The sequence below is a fragment of the Myzus persicae genome, unplaced genomic scaffold, assembly GCF_001856785.1.
Source record: "Myzus persicae strain clone G006 unplaced genomic scaffold, MPER_G0061.0, whole genome shotgun sequence".
In the NCBI taxonomy this organism is placed as follows: Eukaryota; Metazoa; Arthropoda; class Insecta; order Hemiptera; family Aphididae; genus Myzus; species Myzus persicae.
In genome coordinates, this window is record NW_019100869.1 from 145,451 (window position 1) to 162,840 (window position 17,390).

Here is a 17,390-nt window from a genome sequence, read left to right on the forward strand (position 1 = left end):
ATCAAGCGAATCCAATTGCTTTAATTTGACCCTTGTTGTTAAAGGTTAAATTTAAATAAACAGAAGATTAGATCTTCGTGTTCCTCTATAGTAATGTGCATGAAGTTAACGTTTATTTTAGGCGTGCACAAACATTGACCTTAACACAAACGTTTCCTGTTTTTAATCATATTTAATTCGAATAATGTTAACTTACTAGAGTATGAAATATAATTTTGATGATCTTCACCATTTTTTAGTAGGTATATATTTACTGGAAATGTGGATAATATTTGCAACATAAACAATATGTTCATTTCATAAGGACACTGAACAATTTTGAATTTTATAAAAGCACACAATTAAATTTAATCCATTTATAAAAATATCAATATAAATATTCGTAATATTTTATTTATTTTTACTTTTTAGAAAAAGTATATTATCATGGTATTATAAGGATTATAAATTGTATACTCGACATCTTACATCATTAAAATAACACGAAAAAACGGAATTACATATAACATTGGTAGATACTATACTATTAATACATTTCTAACTGTAAAATGTGTTTTAGATCAATTAAAACAAATACTACAATTTAAGTTTTATAACATTGTAAAATAATTTCAACAACAATATAAATAAATGTGGTCGTACACTATACAGAGGTCGAATAATATTTGTACCATTATACTTCTATTTATATTGTAAACACGTAACGAAATGAATGCTGGAATTGACAATAAGATAACAAATGACGTATTCATTACATATGTAATAAAAGTAAATTCTGATTGATGATGTGAAGTGGAAATAATTTGATTTATATTAATTTTATGGCATGAAGCAATTCGCAATTTTCAACTACAACAAGTGGGATATAACGCATGGTAACGAAGTAAAAAATTATGGGATTATGATTTAATCGTATATAAGTTCAAAATATTATTTTATTATAATTTATCAGTATAAAAATCATCATTATAATAGGTATTCTTTGAATTGTATTGCTGGACCAAAGCCAAACGATACCCAACAAAAAAATTAGTTGTATTTACGAAATAAACTTACAAACAAAATAGTCTGTGATTATACTCCACATCGTATTACTAAGTACGGTAGTGACTAGTAGCTCATATGAGTATGCTTCGTATGTCTTTTTAGAATGCAACATGTTTGAAATGAATTTTCATCAACAAAATATGTCATCAATTTCCTGTCTGTTTCTAACCTAACCAGCAAGAAAACGTTTAGACGTGCTAAATGACAACAATTGGTATCAGTTTTTCCCAAAACGTTATCATTTATCAGTTATTATATCTTAAAAAAATGCATTTTATGGAAGAATTATTTTAATATCACAACAACGAATCCGTTGAATCAACAATATTTTGTCCAGTCATCTGAGGTAATTTATCGAAAAACTAATGACTGGAGTACTTAGCCAAAAATTATTTATTTTTGGCTAAAAGTATATATACTATATAGTATGAGTATTTACGGAAAAAAGTTATGTTCATAAAACTTTTTTTATTCATTCATATCTTACAAGTTAGACGGACAAGTTATACAGACAATTAACACTAAAAACAAGAAAACTTTTCTTTTTGAAAACTATTTTTTTATATCAAATATATGTATATAGAAAAGATTATTTTAAAAATGCTCGTTAGTCATTTTGGATAAAAATTTAAATGTTAAATTGTTAAAAGATCCACTAATGAATGAGTAAGCAGATACAAAGTACATTAAATTATGAATTTGTTTCAAAATCTTATAATTTTCATCATTTAAAAATAGGTGGTTATTCCATCATTTAAAAAATTAAAAACAAAGCCATTTTAGATTTTATATTCTTAATACTAGTACATTTTATCTTAAAAAAATCAATATTGCAAACATAATAATATATTTTGAGTAATACGTATATTATGTAAAATATGATGTAGAATAAACTCAACCAAATTTTATATAATGTGAAAATTTATCCTAATGGCCACTGTTACCGACATTTATGTTAAATAATAATAAATATATATTTATGATATGTAATAATATAGCAAAAATAATCGATCCCTCTTCCGTGAATATTTTATAAAATCATGGGGTATCATAATTTAACAATAATGGTCATAAAAAAATTGAACTTTATTAGAAGATTTACTATAAATACTCCTACTTAAATAATAATTATTTCATATTTGTAAACATTGATAAAATAGCATAACAGAAGCAAGCGCCTATAATAATTAAACCCTGACGTTTAGTTATTTTAATTTTAAGCGAGACACACATTACACTTTATTATATCTTATTTAAAATACATAGTTAATTAACCTAATTCTATAAGAAATATTAATAAATTAGTAATAATTTAAATAACACTAATTTTAATACTCAATTTTCTTGATTAGTGTTTTGGGTATTTTTATTTATTTTGCGTATAAATAAAATTTGTTTATTCCAAAATCTTTGATGTTTAAAAAAAAATCAACAAAAATAATCAGTGGGTCATACCATTGTCGTCCACGTGAGCATAATATAGTAAGAAATTGTAACAAATTCATAAAATTACTCAAAACAATTAAACTTTAGGATTTAAAATATTAAAATAGTTAAATGTACATGCAGAAATTAGAAATTACACATTTAAATTTTTCAGTTAGAGAGCATAATATTATTTGAACAAGTTTAATTTTAAGTGCATTGAGAAATTCATATTTTGTTATTGTCTTTGACTTATTGTAGAAGTAAATTAATACGCCTGACATAAAAATAGCATCAATTTATATAAATAATATATTATATATGTAGAATGTATATAGCTGGTTTTAAAAAGAAACTAATTTTATAAGGAAAATGTTGGTTTAATAACAAACAATGAGAAAAAATGATTTTACAATTATACTACGTTATGTACAACCCACAATGAGTCCATTTCAGCTTATTAATCGAAAGTTGCTATGGGTTGTTATCTAGCTGAGTGGCTATGTTATTTTTTTTTTCTTAAGGATTTCAGAAGTATGTTCCAAGCATTTAATATAATCTCTAAGCTAGTTCTATTTTAACGAAAATATCGTGTAAAAGTTATCAAATAGTTTTAATTTAGATTCGAACATAATATAATATTAAAATTGTTATAATTGACTACTGGAAAACATTATGTAACTAAATTGACAATACTATTCGATGTGAAAGAGTTCTGTACAAAATTTAAAAGTTTACATATTTAAAAGTGGATTATATTAAATAAGGAATACAATTAATTAACGTATCTTGTATACTAAAATATTCTGAACGCAAGATCTTTTGAAACAGGGCGAATAGTTTGAGTGTAAATCATAATATTTATGAAAACCAACAAAAACCACTTACAACATAAATAAGTAAATAATATACTGTATACAACAGGTACCTCAATATAACATATTCTTGATCAGCAAGTACGTCATAATAACTTCTAAGGCAGATATGTTATTATTAAATTGTGTATACAAACATTACAAACAACAACTACTCCAAAAGAAGTTTGATATCATACCCATCGAATATCAGTTAAAAATATTGATGATGTGTATTATATTATATACACCGTGGTGCGATTTCGTACAAATACTGCCGTGGATCGAGAAGAATATTCAAACCTAAAATTGTCAAACCCTCATACTAATTCATCGATAAAAATAAAAACAGATGTTTAATAGCACCTTGTGGTTTTGTATGTGGTCGAGTACCTAGGGATAACATTTAACTTTATTTTCACTGAAAAGTAACACATCAAAAATACGACATGATACTATATGAATATAGTCATCCACAACTCACATACATCATTTTTTCTTGTTTTCCAATATTTGTCGCTCACTCCATCCTACTGAGACATACATTTCAATTCTAGATTAATTCAAACATTTATGTATGGGTAATATGATATGCATATGATACATTATAATGTTATAAGCATACGATAATGATAATAAAACAAATTTTCTTAGATAGTTTTGTGAGTGCTTACAGCTTTGTGTTAGGACGTATAAGTAATATAATATCATTTGACTTTGCACTGTAGAAGTAATTTCGTTTATTTATAAAAAAAAAAAGTCACACGACGAAATCACTGTCAAATAGATTTTTTATGTTTTTTCTTCAGGTGATATCTTCACATAATTGTGCCAAGAATATTGACACTTAGACATAACATCTGATCAATAGTTCATATTGAATTAACAGCAATAAATTTCTAATTTTAGCTTATCCTATAAGTTAATAAGTGTTTCTCAATTTTAAATATATTTCATGGTCAGTTAATTTTTACATTTTTATACTAAAATAAATTAAAGATGAGAAAATTTAAACTAGTAGTAACTTAATAATTAGTACAGTTTGAAAAAGAATAACTTTCTTTGAAAAAATAATATATTTAGCACATTTTCAAAAATTAATTAAAAATGTTACACTGTCATGAAGTCGCTCTCAAAACCTCCATGGATCCTTGTCTAAAATGGTTCACGTATCAGTCTTTATTGTATCATTAATCTAAAAAATTGTACCTAATCTATCTAACTTAACATAATATAATCTAACCTGTAGTGGTATGACTCCTCTAGTTATGATGAGTAACTTATGTTTCACAAATAAATGTTACAATTTTTATTATCTGGTGTGGATGTCCCCACATTTTGTTACATATTTTTAATTCATAGTTATTATGCAATAATATAATATAATATGAGTTAATATACCTCATAATGAAGAATTAATTTTTTATACAGAATAGGTCAAATTTAAATTAATGTAAAATTACTTATATATATATATATTGTATTTATATATAATATAATACATAATATTTATGCTATATAAATAACAAGCTCCCTTATAAAAGAAATTGTTAATAATACAATTGTGCATTATGAAAATGATGTGAAAACACATTTATACATTTCCAACTTAATCCATAAATTATTACAAAAATATGAGATATAACTGCTAATTTTATTAATAAATTACAGATAATTACCTAACTAATATAAAATTCAAACACCTGAACTTTTTAATTTGGAGCTTAACAAAAATGGTCAGATAAAAAAATCATAAACTCACTTGAAATTAATGACATAATATATATTTATGTATTGGATCAATTTTATGACAGCATACACAACTTGAAATAAAATGTCTAAGGTCTAAGAATTGATTTTGAGGTAACTTGTTTAGTTTTAGTGTAACTATCGGTGGGTGAAAGTTTTTAACAAATAATTTATTTTTTTTGGTTTTAAGCAGAAACTTATATTCCATGATGTAATCTACATTTTTTACTTACTTTATTTTATAATGTAAGAGGGCGCAATGATAGCATGTGTTGTATCCACCTTACATATATATACAGTCTATGAAATTTTTTTCATGAAAAACAATTTTGTGTTGTTAGCTTTAAATTTTAATATTAGAGTGAATTGAGTTATTATCAAACATAAATGTAAAAATATCGTATGTGTTTGTATACCGTCAGTGTTCTACAATATTTAAATGTATATGTGTTTTATGAGCATTTTTAAATTGCGGTATTTTACATACCTACTCCCTTAACAATACTAACTTACTTTCATAAGCACCTCCTACTGAATTCCAAATAATTTTCTAATATAATTTTCCTGATGTGCAGTAATAGCCACTTTCACAGAGTGTACCAAATGGTTAATCATTTTTCAATATTTTCAATAACTAAAATCGCAGTGCCTGAAGCGTGTTAAGTTTCCCATTTAGTAGGTCACTCTGTCTCACACATCTGTATCTAAATAGGCTATTTGTTAAGGTAAAATGAAAATCATTATAATTAATAATATGTTAGTGGACCCAACAAATATCTAAACATTCAACTTTTGTGCTCGTGGATTATAGTTTATACAGTGGATTTTCGTCTTGGTAGTAAACGAGGACCAAATGTTTCACTTAAGCTAATATCTATATGAAGTATAAATTTCATCAAGTTAAAAATTATGAGAGTATTTTCGTTAAGACATAATCATACCTCGATAAAAAATTTAAATATCATATAAAACTAACGTACAAATACATTTTACACAGATTTCGCAAGAATTATATTCAATAACTTCATTTAAGCCTAATAATATTTCAATTTACCCTAATATAATTATAATACTAATTACACAAAACTAGTTCTTCTGAACTCAAATTTGCTCTGCGAAATTTCCAGATGAAGGTAATACTCGTGTGACATAAGTAGATATGTTCTTATTGAACAAAAATGTGCACATTCATAAAAATATTAAAACACCTTTATATCAATAACTGGTACTGTTATTTCAAAAATCGATAAAAATATTACACACATGTTTTTACAAAAAATAGAAAAATTATTTAAATTAAAATCTAGATGGGCACAATAATTAAAATAAAAAATGTTCAAACAATAATAAGTATTACATTTTTTTTGCTTTTAAGTTCTCAATATCTATCATACCTATTATATTTCCACTTTTTGATTAAACTGATTATTCAGTAATATACATTTACTTAATTGGCTTACATCTGAAAAAATGTATTATTAGATTTACGGTAATAAGCGTAACAAATTAAAATCTAAATTTAGCACAGATTACAAGATAATTTATTGAATAAAATACCCTTATTTTATCGATGATTTTTTTATTAACTAAGTGTACATTATATTTTAAGGATTAAACCTTGTTTTAAATTGGTTTCTACAAATATGAAATTTAATATAAAAATGTAAAATTTGAAAGTTGCATCAAAAATAAAAACTGAACCATGAAAATAAAAATTGATCAAATTACTATGACGATTAACATTTAAAACGAATGAATGTCTTATTTTAAACATAACTTTTGTTTTTATCATTGATTAAAAAAATTACCCTTTGAATTTTTGTTTTCGATATTATAAATTTTTCTTGTGGACATAAAAACATTTTTTTATATATAACAATCTGTTGTATTTAAAAGTACACCCCTTTTTTAGTACACAATAAAAAAGTAGGCACTTGATGTTAATAATGTGCTGAAAAAATGTACAACAATTGTCAGTGACATTTGTATCTGTAAAGTTTCAGTAATACACAGAAGTTATAACCCAAATGTAAAAACCATACATGTTAAATAAAATTGACTTTCAAACAACATTAATAATTTTTCACCAACGTTGAACATTTTTTTTAAACCAATACATCTTAGAAAATGCGTGTTTGCATTTTTTGATGTTTAACACACAAAAAGGACTTAAATGAAACTTATGAACACATTGTATACATAAATGAAACGTGATATGAACTACATGTACATAGTGTAAGCTTTTTCTTAAGAAATATTTTATGTTTTTACTGCCATAATATGCGTCAAAACTCAAAAGAATAAAATAAAAACAAAACAAAAATATATATAAACATCAAAAAATTAGACTTATGCAGTCTACGCCAATTTTATCTCTGCTTTGGTTTAAGATCTTTGAGCATTCTTAAGTCTTCTCTTTTATTAGTCGTCTGGTAACGACGCGGCTAGTTATTATTCTTTTGTAATAAAACCAAAGATTATGACCGCCCGGTAATTTTAGTCGGATTACAAACAGTAATACTCTTAATGAATATAATTTTTCTTAAAAAAAAAAAACAAAAAAGACAGATTTTGAACTCAATTTTGTTCATTCTTTGTATAGTCATTAGTGATATGCGCATTCCATGATTAAACAGTGGTTGACGGTTGTTAACGAGTATATTATACGTCATGTACCTAACTGACGTAATAATAACAAGAGAACTGCTGGAATATATTATAATATAGTGAATATGAATGAAAAATACTTTTAGAAATGTCAGGCTGAAAACACCTGAGGAAGGGATGGCAGATACCGAGAGAATGGATTGTTGGTGGGCGTGACCGGCCCTGTATAGCACTAATGATGTATGGCTTAGAGTTTTTGGGACACTTTTGCTAGAGATAAAGCTGCGAAAACCATACTTTGTATGAGTGACCATAAAAGTTCAGCACCTATACCTACCTATGTAATGTCTGTATGGTGTATATGATATATATGTATAATCGTTGTAATATCCATTTTTATTTATTTATACATATCACATATTATATAATATTATATTATATACCATCCTACAGAGATTATATAGATATTTATAGTTTATTGCATCCTTTTACTACGAATTCAGGTCTGAAGTTACTTTAATTTATACGGACGAATAAATGTGAACAATATGAATTGCATTTCAGTTCCATAATTTTGTATGCAACTAAAAGTCAATGTATTTTATTGGATAAGTAGTAATTATTCTATAAATAAGAACAAAATTTAATGGTAAATACAATTTTTGCTCTATACTGATTACACGTGAAATAGATAAATATTTTTATATTATGTAATTCTTAAATATTTTTTATTGTTTGAATCATTTGTCTGATAGTTCTATTTTTTTTTTAATATACACAATAATTATTAAATCATCATAAATAGGCATACAAACTAATTCTGTATCAATAAAATAATTTATTACTAAATCCTAAACGGACATATACAACCTCCATACAAAATAAACTAACGAAGAAACAAAAACGTTTTATAATAGATTACCTGTCATATCAAACTTACTATAGCCACTAAAATCTACTCATAGACAATCTATTCATCTTAGAAATCCTCATCATATGTTAAAAATATAAAAACAATACGTCAATTTACTGTCCCCTTATTTTTGGGGTACAAGAAACAAAATTCGTATATATGTATATTACTAAATTGAAGTGAATGCAATTAAACGTACATATATAATCATGTTTATATAATGCAAACATATATGCATTTTAAACGTGCAACAAAACGCAATAAATTGTCATAAACGTTTCAAACTCAAACTATTTAAGTACAACTTTAAAATTGTCTTGTGTCTCAAAAATAATATGTATTAAAGTATTGTTTTATTGGCATTTATTCTAACCATATGAAAATGACCAACTTAATTGTTGTGAGTTTTTTAGTTAAACATCTCTGAACATAATTCCTCTAAACAAAAATGGTTTTCAGTTACAAATAATTGTACCTGTATTAATGTTGTCTTTAAATAGGTTATTCATAAACAATTATTTGACCTATTCTTAACCAATTATATCTAAAATTGGTAAATAGTTTAAGTATAGTTTTTTTTTTATGAAATGTAAATAGATAAAACGATTCATATTTTTAATTTAGCTCCTATCTCGTACCTAAAATATCCTCAGATAATACTGCTCTTTTCACCGACCCTACCAGCTGTACCTGACACATATGAATCATGTGACATATCTTAAGATATTAATATGACTGAGAACATTAGATTCATCTGAATACGGTTTTAATATATTCATAAAATATAATATAGTTCGTTTACAATTGTGGAATTTGCTGGTGCATCACTATATTATATTTGAACAATATATGACTCGAGTATCTTCACTTGAGATGAGAGTGGAACTTAAATAGATGAAAATTATGAATAGTACAAACTATTTTTCACAGTTCTGAGATAATTTTCAACAATGAACATATATGTGTTTCGACTTGTGTTTCTTTATATTATATCTTAAAATATAGTATGGCATGCGATTTCATATGGAACCCTATGGGTTAATTTAATTCCATTTGCTGTTAATGGCATACGTATTTGCTCTGAGACATGTGTATCCTTTTGGATTATCATAATCTAAGTATAAATCACACATTTCACCTTAAATCAAGTACAGTTAATTTCAAACCACTGTAATTTTCACTATATATATTATGAAACAGTGAAACCAAAAAATGTGTTACTTAAAACTTTAGATTTTTGTATTATTATATGGAATTGTATAAATATAAATTACTAGATGTATATAATATATTATTTCGATCTTACCACAATGTATTACTATAAAATGTATATGAGTTTAACAAATTAATGAGTAAACAGTACTTAAAAATAGAAAAATGTATATATAGGTATTCAAAAATAATAATTAATTTTTAGTAGGTGTCTAAGTTGGTTTAACATAATATCTAAGTGTTTTCTTAATGTCATTCTAGTCATTAATTTGAATGGACTTCTTAAATAGTAACTAAAAATAATTTTTTTTTTCTTAACTGTGGTTAATTTAAAGTTAAGACATGAACACTTCACTCAACTTAGTGATACAATGTAATAATTATTTAGAAATACAATATAATATCGGTTAATAAAATAATGATAAATAGTAACTTAATTATCATAATAAAAGTTTTCAATACAAATTAGTGATTAACATTTTTCTTTTTTTTAAAGGAAGTATTGAATATATTTATTAAAATTTTCATATTTATCAAAAATCTTAATGATTGACTATAATATTTGCATATATTTAAATTACATGCCATCATAATAAACTGTAAAATATACTGAACGATAATAATATCAATAATAATAAGTAATATATATGTATATAATACCTTGATGCGTATACACGAGTATTGTATTCTATATTTTTAACGAATAATTTTGAAACTTCCTTATTTTCTGAGAATAGTATGAATACATTTTTTATTTCTATGATTAAATTGGAGTACACTTGTACTATATTAGACGTTATACCTAGATAAAAAACCTAAGTTAACCTAGGTAACCATAATATTATATAGATTTACATACAATGTATATGTTTGTATATATTTCACATTTTACAGTCGTTTGAAAGTATAATAATCGTTGACTTCCATCATTACATAAATGTTACAAATAGTAAGTTTATTTAGTATGTTTATCCCAAGGGATTTTTATTATTATTATTTTCCTTTTTTTCACAAAACATACAGATGTGTGAGTTTTACACCAAAAGGACATTGAAATTTCAATGCACTCAAACTATATATTTTTTATAAAAACACCCAATTAAAACAATATTAAAAAAAAAATACAATTGACCTTTGGCAAACCTATACCAGCTACCCATAATATGTATATTTTAACTTCAAAGAGGTAAAAATCTCTAAATTCTCAATATAAAACGTTTAAAGTTGAATGAATAAGTATTCAATTCGAATAATAACCGAAATAAAAAGACTGGGGAAATCGCACTAATGTTTTAGAGATTTTGAGTATAATTGACTCGGCATTAAGTGTGTCACTGTAATGAATGTGTTAAATTTGAATTCAACTAAAAATCTCTGCATATGAAAAACTATTGCAAACAACCTAATAAATAATTAAAAATGTTGATTATATAATTTCAATATTTCTTTTTAAATTGTACCTATATTGCTAAAAGAATATTATGAACTAGTATGAACCTTGTATTAAATTTTAAAGATTTTTTACTTTTCAACATAAATTTAAAAAATGTCCAAGATTTTAACTGTCTATAAATACCTAGCATAAAACGTGATGAAATATGTTAAAAATGTTGTTATGTCTAGAAAATAGCTCTATAAACAATTATCAAAAATAGTAGATATCTATGATGAATTATAAGGAAATGACAAATTTTCCCTTATTGGTTCCACCTTACCATACATAACTCGTTTTAGTTTTCCTCGATTATTCTCGAAAAGTATGGGGAATTGTTTGCTTTGTCTACCGAAAGTTAGGAATTCAAGAAATACCTTCAAAGTTGAAGATTGAGACATTATTCCTGCTCCAAACGGTGATGACATAGTACAGAAATAAAAAAAAAAAAATAACACTAATATCATTGTAAAATCAATTTGTTCATCGCTCCATTTGGACTCTAATGTCACATAATGTATTACCACTTTTAGAAACTTTTTCAAACCGAAAAATACAGTAAATTTTGCATAAAATTTATCTGATTTTAAAAAATTGAAATTATATTCTGGATTACCACGTGGGCCATAATATACTATTAGTGTTTATGACAAATATATTATATTATTATACTTATTTACAAATTAAATAATATAGCTGTATCATTATTTATTAATGTAATAAAAAAATATGAATTACCTGTTACACGTCTATTTCCATAACTTTTCCATATATTTTTATCTAAAAAAGATTTATAAATACATATATTACTTTATATCTATAAATTAAAATACAATAAATAAATAATATATATTTTGTATACAAAATAACTAATAAGTATTCAAATGGTATTTGATTAATAATTGTTTTTACAATTCTATTGTGAACTGCTAGACATCATGTAATTTAGTCAAAAAAAATGGATCGACAAATATTTAAATATTTTAACGTAGTTAATTATATACTATTATTACAATCGACATTCGATAACTCAAAAACCTCAATAATTCTAATTTGTTTTGCCATTTTTTATTATTAAGTAATGTTTGAGATGTGTAACTCTAGAAATACATAAGTCAAATTTAATTGTACTCTCCTTGAGTATTAAGTTATTAAGACTGGAGTACTAGACTGTATTATTTTACCTTAACTAAATAATAAATACAATATAAATTGCAGATAAAATAATGTGTACTAGTATCCATGCAAAATATACGCATATATATACATAAATTATTCATAGTAAAATAAATTAAAATTTGTTCATAAAAAAACACAATAAGTCATTGGGCGGTAATGGTTAAGTAACATCGATGTTCTCCTATTGAAAAAGTATAAAAGTAACTTTTATTAAAAAATACCATGTGTGTGTGTGTGGAAATACGCGCGTATGAAGTGAAACTTCTTTCGTAGTTCTTAGTGATTTGCAGCTTTTGAAAATAAACAATCTTGCAGCGAGGTCGTTTATGAACTAATAGGATTTTAGGTTCAAGTTCGTGATACAAAAAAAAAATGATCTGTTTGATTCCTAATATTTGTTTTATTTACTCTCATTTCATTATAGATTAATTTTAGACATGAATTTTTTTTTTAGTTTCGAGTTCAAAAAAGTCCAAAAAAAAGTTTATTGGAACTATTCGATGTTGACTTGTTGTACCAGTAAGTGTATTAAAAATACATAATAATATAACATATTAGTAAAATCTACAATAATTTCGAAATTTAAAACTATTATTTTTTACATGATTATTACATAATTATTTTAATTTATAAATTTAATTCAATTAAAGTGACGCTATATCTCACTTATTCCAAACTAAATATTCAATATCAAAATGGATATTCATATTATTTCTAACAAAACAATTTCAATTTAAATAATGAGTAGTTAAACTTTAACATACATTTTCAAAAATATTATGAACAATATTCAATGTACAATATATTTTGTACGAATTTTAAAAGGTACAGACAAGCTAACCTTACCGGGGATGCTGCAATATTGTATTTATTATTGTAAATGTTGATGTACTAACTTGTGATGTTGCAATAACCTTATTGTTATTATTCAAAGAAAAAGATAAAATTATAATAAATAATATATTTACTTTTTCTTCTATACACTTTATAAATAGGTACCTATTTTATATTAAATTTATAAAAAAAAAAAAAAATTGTTTTAAACTATAATAAACTAGACCTTCCAGTGTATCGTTTATTAATACTTCTTATTCCACATTGTAGGCGTAGCTGGAGGTTGATAAATTGTTAAAAAATTAAAGCTTGAAAACTTCAAACTTAAATCCACCGTTTATAACTATGAATACAAATTTAGATAAAGTCACTTCGATTTGAGCAGTGTTTATAGCTCATTATTTCAAACATCTAATGTACCTACAAATGTTTTAACTATTAACATTTTCAATGATTTTAGTATAAACAACTATAGAAAATAACAGTATGTACCCATAAAAGGTTTGTTTTTTATATTCAATAATTGTTTGAACCTATATTATATATTTTTAACTTTCATATTGTTTGCTCGTTATTAAATATTAGGTCACTGGAAAATAATCCATATCATTACTTAGGTATATTAACATTTATTAGGTATTAAAAAATAAAAGTTTTAACCATCTTAAGAATGTTTGATTTTGAGTCCTAATTTCTAGAGTTTACGGCTTGATGCACACGTGCTGGTTTTTTTCAACTTTAGCACCGTAAATAGGGCGTAAGTAATATGTGATCAAATTATGCAGTTCCTATGTCATACGGCGCTGCACACATTCTTTGCATTCAAACACTCGGGGAACCTCAGCCGCAAAAAAGGACTTGTGCATCGGCCCTAAAAGTTTTATATGAACTTCTTATAGTATTGCAAAATAATAAAAAAAACATTTTTTGAATGGAAACCAATGTAATTTGCTTTCTCCAGATACTTAAGTGTACAAATCAGAACCAACTGTTAAAAGATTTAAAATTGTTAGAAAAAATAATTCTATTGTAACAATATTTATGACATGTTATTAATTGAACTATCCAAGCGTATCATTGTTATCACCGATTATTATCGTCGTCAATGTTGATATTTTAGAACCAATAAATAACGAGTAAGATCTGTTCCTCCGAAGATACTTGAAAAATAATAAATACATAGTGATAACTCAGATACCACATTAATAATACCTATATATTTATTAATAAAATATGGAACACGCTTATGGCTTATTCATCAGGCTATTTGAATAAGCCCCTTCAATGGAGACGAATTATTGGCGTTTATCGGTGCTTAACATTCGTCACAATAATAACAGAAACAGGGGTGCGAGGAAGAAAGATAATACAAACTATAAAACAGCTAAATTCGATTTTAAATACTTGGTGTCACGGTTCAACGAAGATGATCCTAGGCTAAAAGTGTTTTCTTTCTGCCCTGTGGAGACGACAATGCGATTCAAGATTATAATTGATAAAAGAGTTATAGTGCAATTTTTAAATAAGACTAATGGACTATAGATGGTAATAACCGGTAATCCAACTCAAGACGACGCAATTTCCCCATCACATCCGTTCCGCGGTGTAAAGCACGAAATCCCTTTGTGAATCTCAAAAGCTGTCGTCCAAAGTTCATTTAACAAGACAAATGAAATGTGTATGTGTGTGAGAGAAAAATAAAGGAGAACAATTTAATTTATCCCATGTAAAAAAATCATGACTATGAAATTAGGTCTAGTGTGCCTATGTCATAAAGAGACATCATATTATTAATATATTTATAGAAACTGCTTTATCTTATGGTAAATATTTAAATATTCATTGTGAGTTTGATTACAAATCTTCAATTGATGATTTTTATTATAATATATAAGTGGTGTTATAAGTACTCTATGGTTCATATACTCGTATTACGACCACCACACATATACTAATAGATCTCAAATTTATACATAGGTATTTTAAGATACATTTATCAAAAAAGTAAGTATAAGGTAGTCCTTATATAATATTCAAAATTAAGCACCTTACTACGTGATTTCTAATTCTTAAGATAATTGTTGATTTATCTTATTTTAATTATATGTTCCGGTTATCATGATTACAAAAGATGTATGTTTATTTCTGTTAAGTTTTAATTAGTCTATACATATATTATAATTAGAAGTTGGTCAATCATAATATCGCATTCAACAGTGCATTAACATATTATTATGATGGTTACGGTAAGTTATATTTGTCTTTAAAAATAAAAATAAATTTAACATCGCAAGCCCCAGTGTTATTATAACCACTGTAGTACTAAGTGTACTAGGTTTTTTCAACATTAATTGACACAACAAAACTCTGAAGAGTAGCACCTCCTATTTCAATAGGCGCCTAATATTATGCATTTATACGTATCTATGCTAGGCTAACATAATATTTGAAGGAACTAAACGGATACATAGTTACTACAGAAGGAAACTTAAAGTGCTTACTAAAATAATTGGATAATGAGATATTGCAAATATCTGAAAAATTAATCAAGGAAACAAAATGGGTTTATTTTTTCTTTATTAGTTAGGTATTACTTATTATCATGCACTATAAGAAAAAATAAATTATGAAGATTAATTTCGTATGGTAACATTTTTGGATGATTGAAAATCAATATTTAATGTAACAGCTTGGATACAAAGCTTATTGATTTTTTTTGTAAAACATCATTATAGATATATACATAATAAATACAATCATGTCTAATAGTATAACACTCGTCAGCAGTCAATCAGAAACTGATTTATGGCTTTCTATAGGGACCAGGAATATATTAGACTTTAAAATCATTTAATAAATTAAAACATTTTACTTTATTTGATTAGAAAGATAATCGTTATAACTTTGTGCATTTTTTGCATAATTTGAACTGTTTAAATTAAAGTTGACTTTATTTTATAAAACTTTTTTCGAATATAAATATTTATTAAGAATTAATTAGATTAAGTTATATTATAATACAATTCTATCTTTACACTTTTATTGTTATTTTTTTTTAAATTTAATTACCTTTTCTCTTTCTCACTACATCGTATATTTTATTACAACCAATACCTGTATAAACATATTTATTATGATAAACAAATATAAACATTAATCAAACTGTTTCAATGTTGTTTTAAAAATAAAAATATAAGCCTTTTTGAATATAATCAAATATAATTAAACATGAATAAATTATCTTAAACTAATCATAAATTATCTATTAACCTACATTGAATTCTCAGTATAAAAGATTAATAGTTAAATAAATATTTCTTTTATCTGTTAGTATATTTTACATTCTTACCTAAATATTGTTGCGATTTCTGAAGTCTTTCAATATTTCCCAAACAGTTATATAGTTTTAATACATTTTAATGTACCTACGTTATTTTCAAAATGTATCAATAATAAAATCTATTAACATATTGCCTACATACAATTTTGTATCGTTTTTAAGTAATTTTAATAATAATGTATTGTTAATTATTATTAGTATTGTATTGTGATTATTAATAGTTCTTTAAAGTATATTTAGTAGCAAACTTTGATAAATAGGTAACATTGTAACAATCAAAGAAAATTTGATATTTATATGGAAATTCAACTTATATCTAGGTAGTTGTGAAAATATGACTTTGGAGTCTGGTATTGTAAACTTGACAACTATTGCATTCTCATTGGCGTTTCATGATCTCTGCTTATCATCCCGTCCATCAAAAGTTTGCACCAAACTTGATTCAGTATTATAATATTATAACAAAGGCCCCATGACGCATTAATATCTAACTGGTTTTCAATAGTGAAAATGCATCCTGGTTAAACAATAAACTATATCTGTTTAGTTTCTTCGTGCTAAACTCTTACAATTAAAATACTACCAGAATTGCTCTACACAAATATTATAAATGGTATTGGATTCAATGTGATGGATATGACAACGCAGTTTGCTATTATTATTACGTACTGTAGGTATGTACTTATATTTGTTTATACATAATATAATTATGATGAATAAAATTATGATTAAAAAGACATTGGCTTAAAGACATATACTAAGATACCGTAGCCACCCGCGTAAATTCTTTCAATGTAT

At 25.0% G+C, this 17,390-nt stretch overlaps 1 protein-coding gene across 3 annotated transcripts in view; it reads right to left on the reverse strand.

Annotated features, from left to right (window-relative positions):
* Positions 1–17,390, reverse strand: part of LOC111026518 (5-hydroxytryptamine receptor 1-like) — a 208,740-nt gene that overhangs the window by 133,682 nt on the left and 57,668 nt on the right. For all 3 annotated transcript variants that reach the window (XM_022304615.1, XM_022304616.1, XM_022304617.1), the window contains one exon: positions 11,978–12,019. The gene's annotated coding sequence lies outside the window, so the exon portion shown is untranslated. The remainder of the gene's footprint in view (positions 1–11,977; positions 12,020–17,390) is intronic.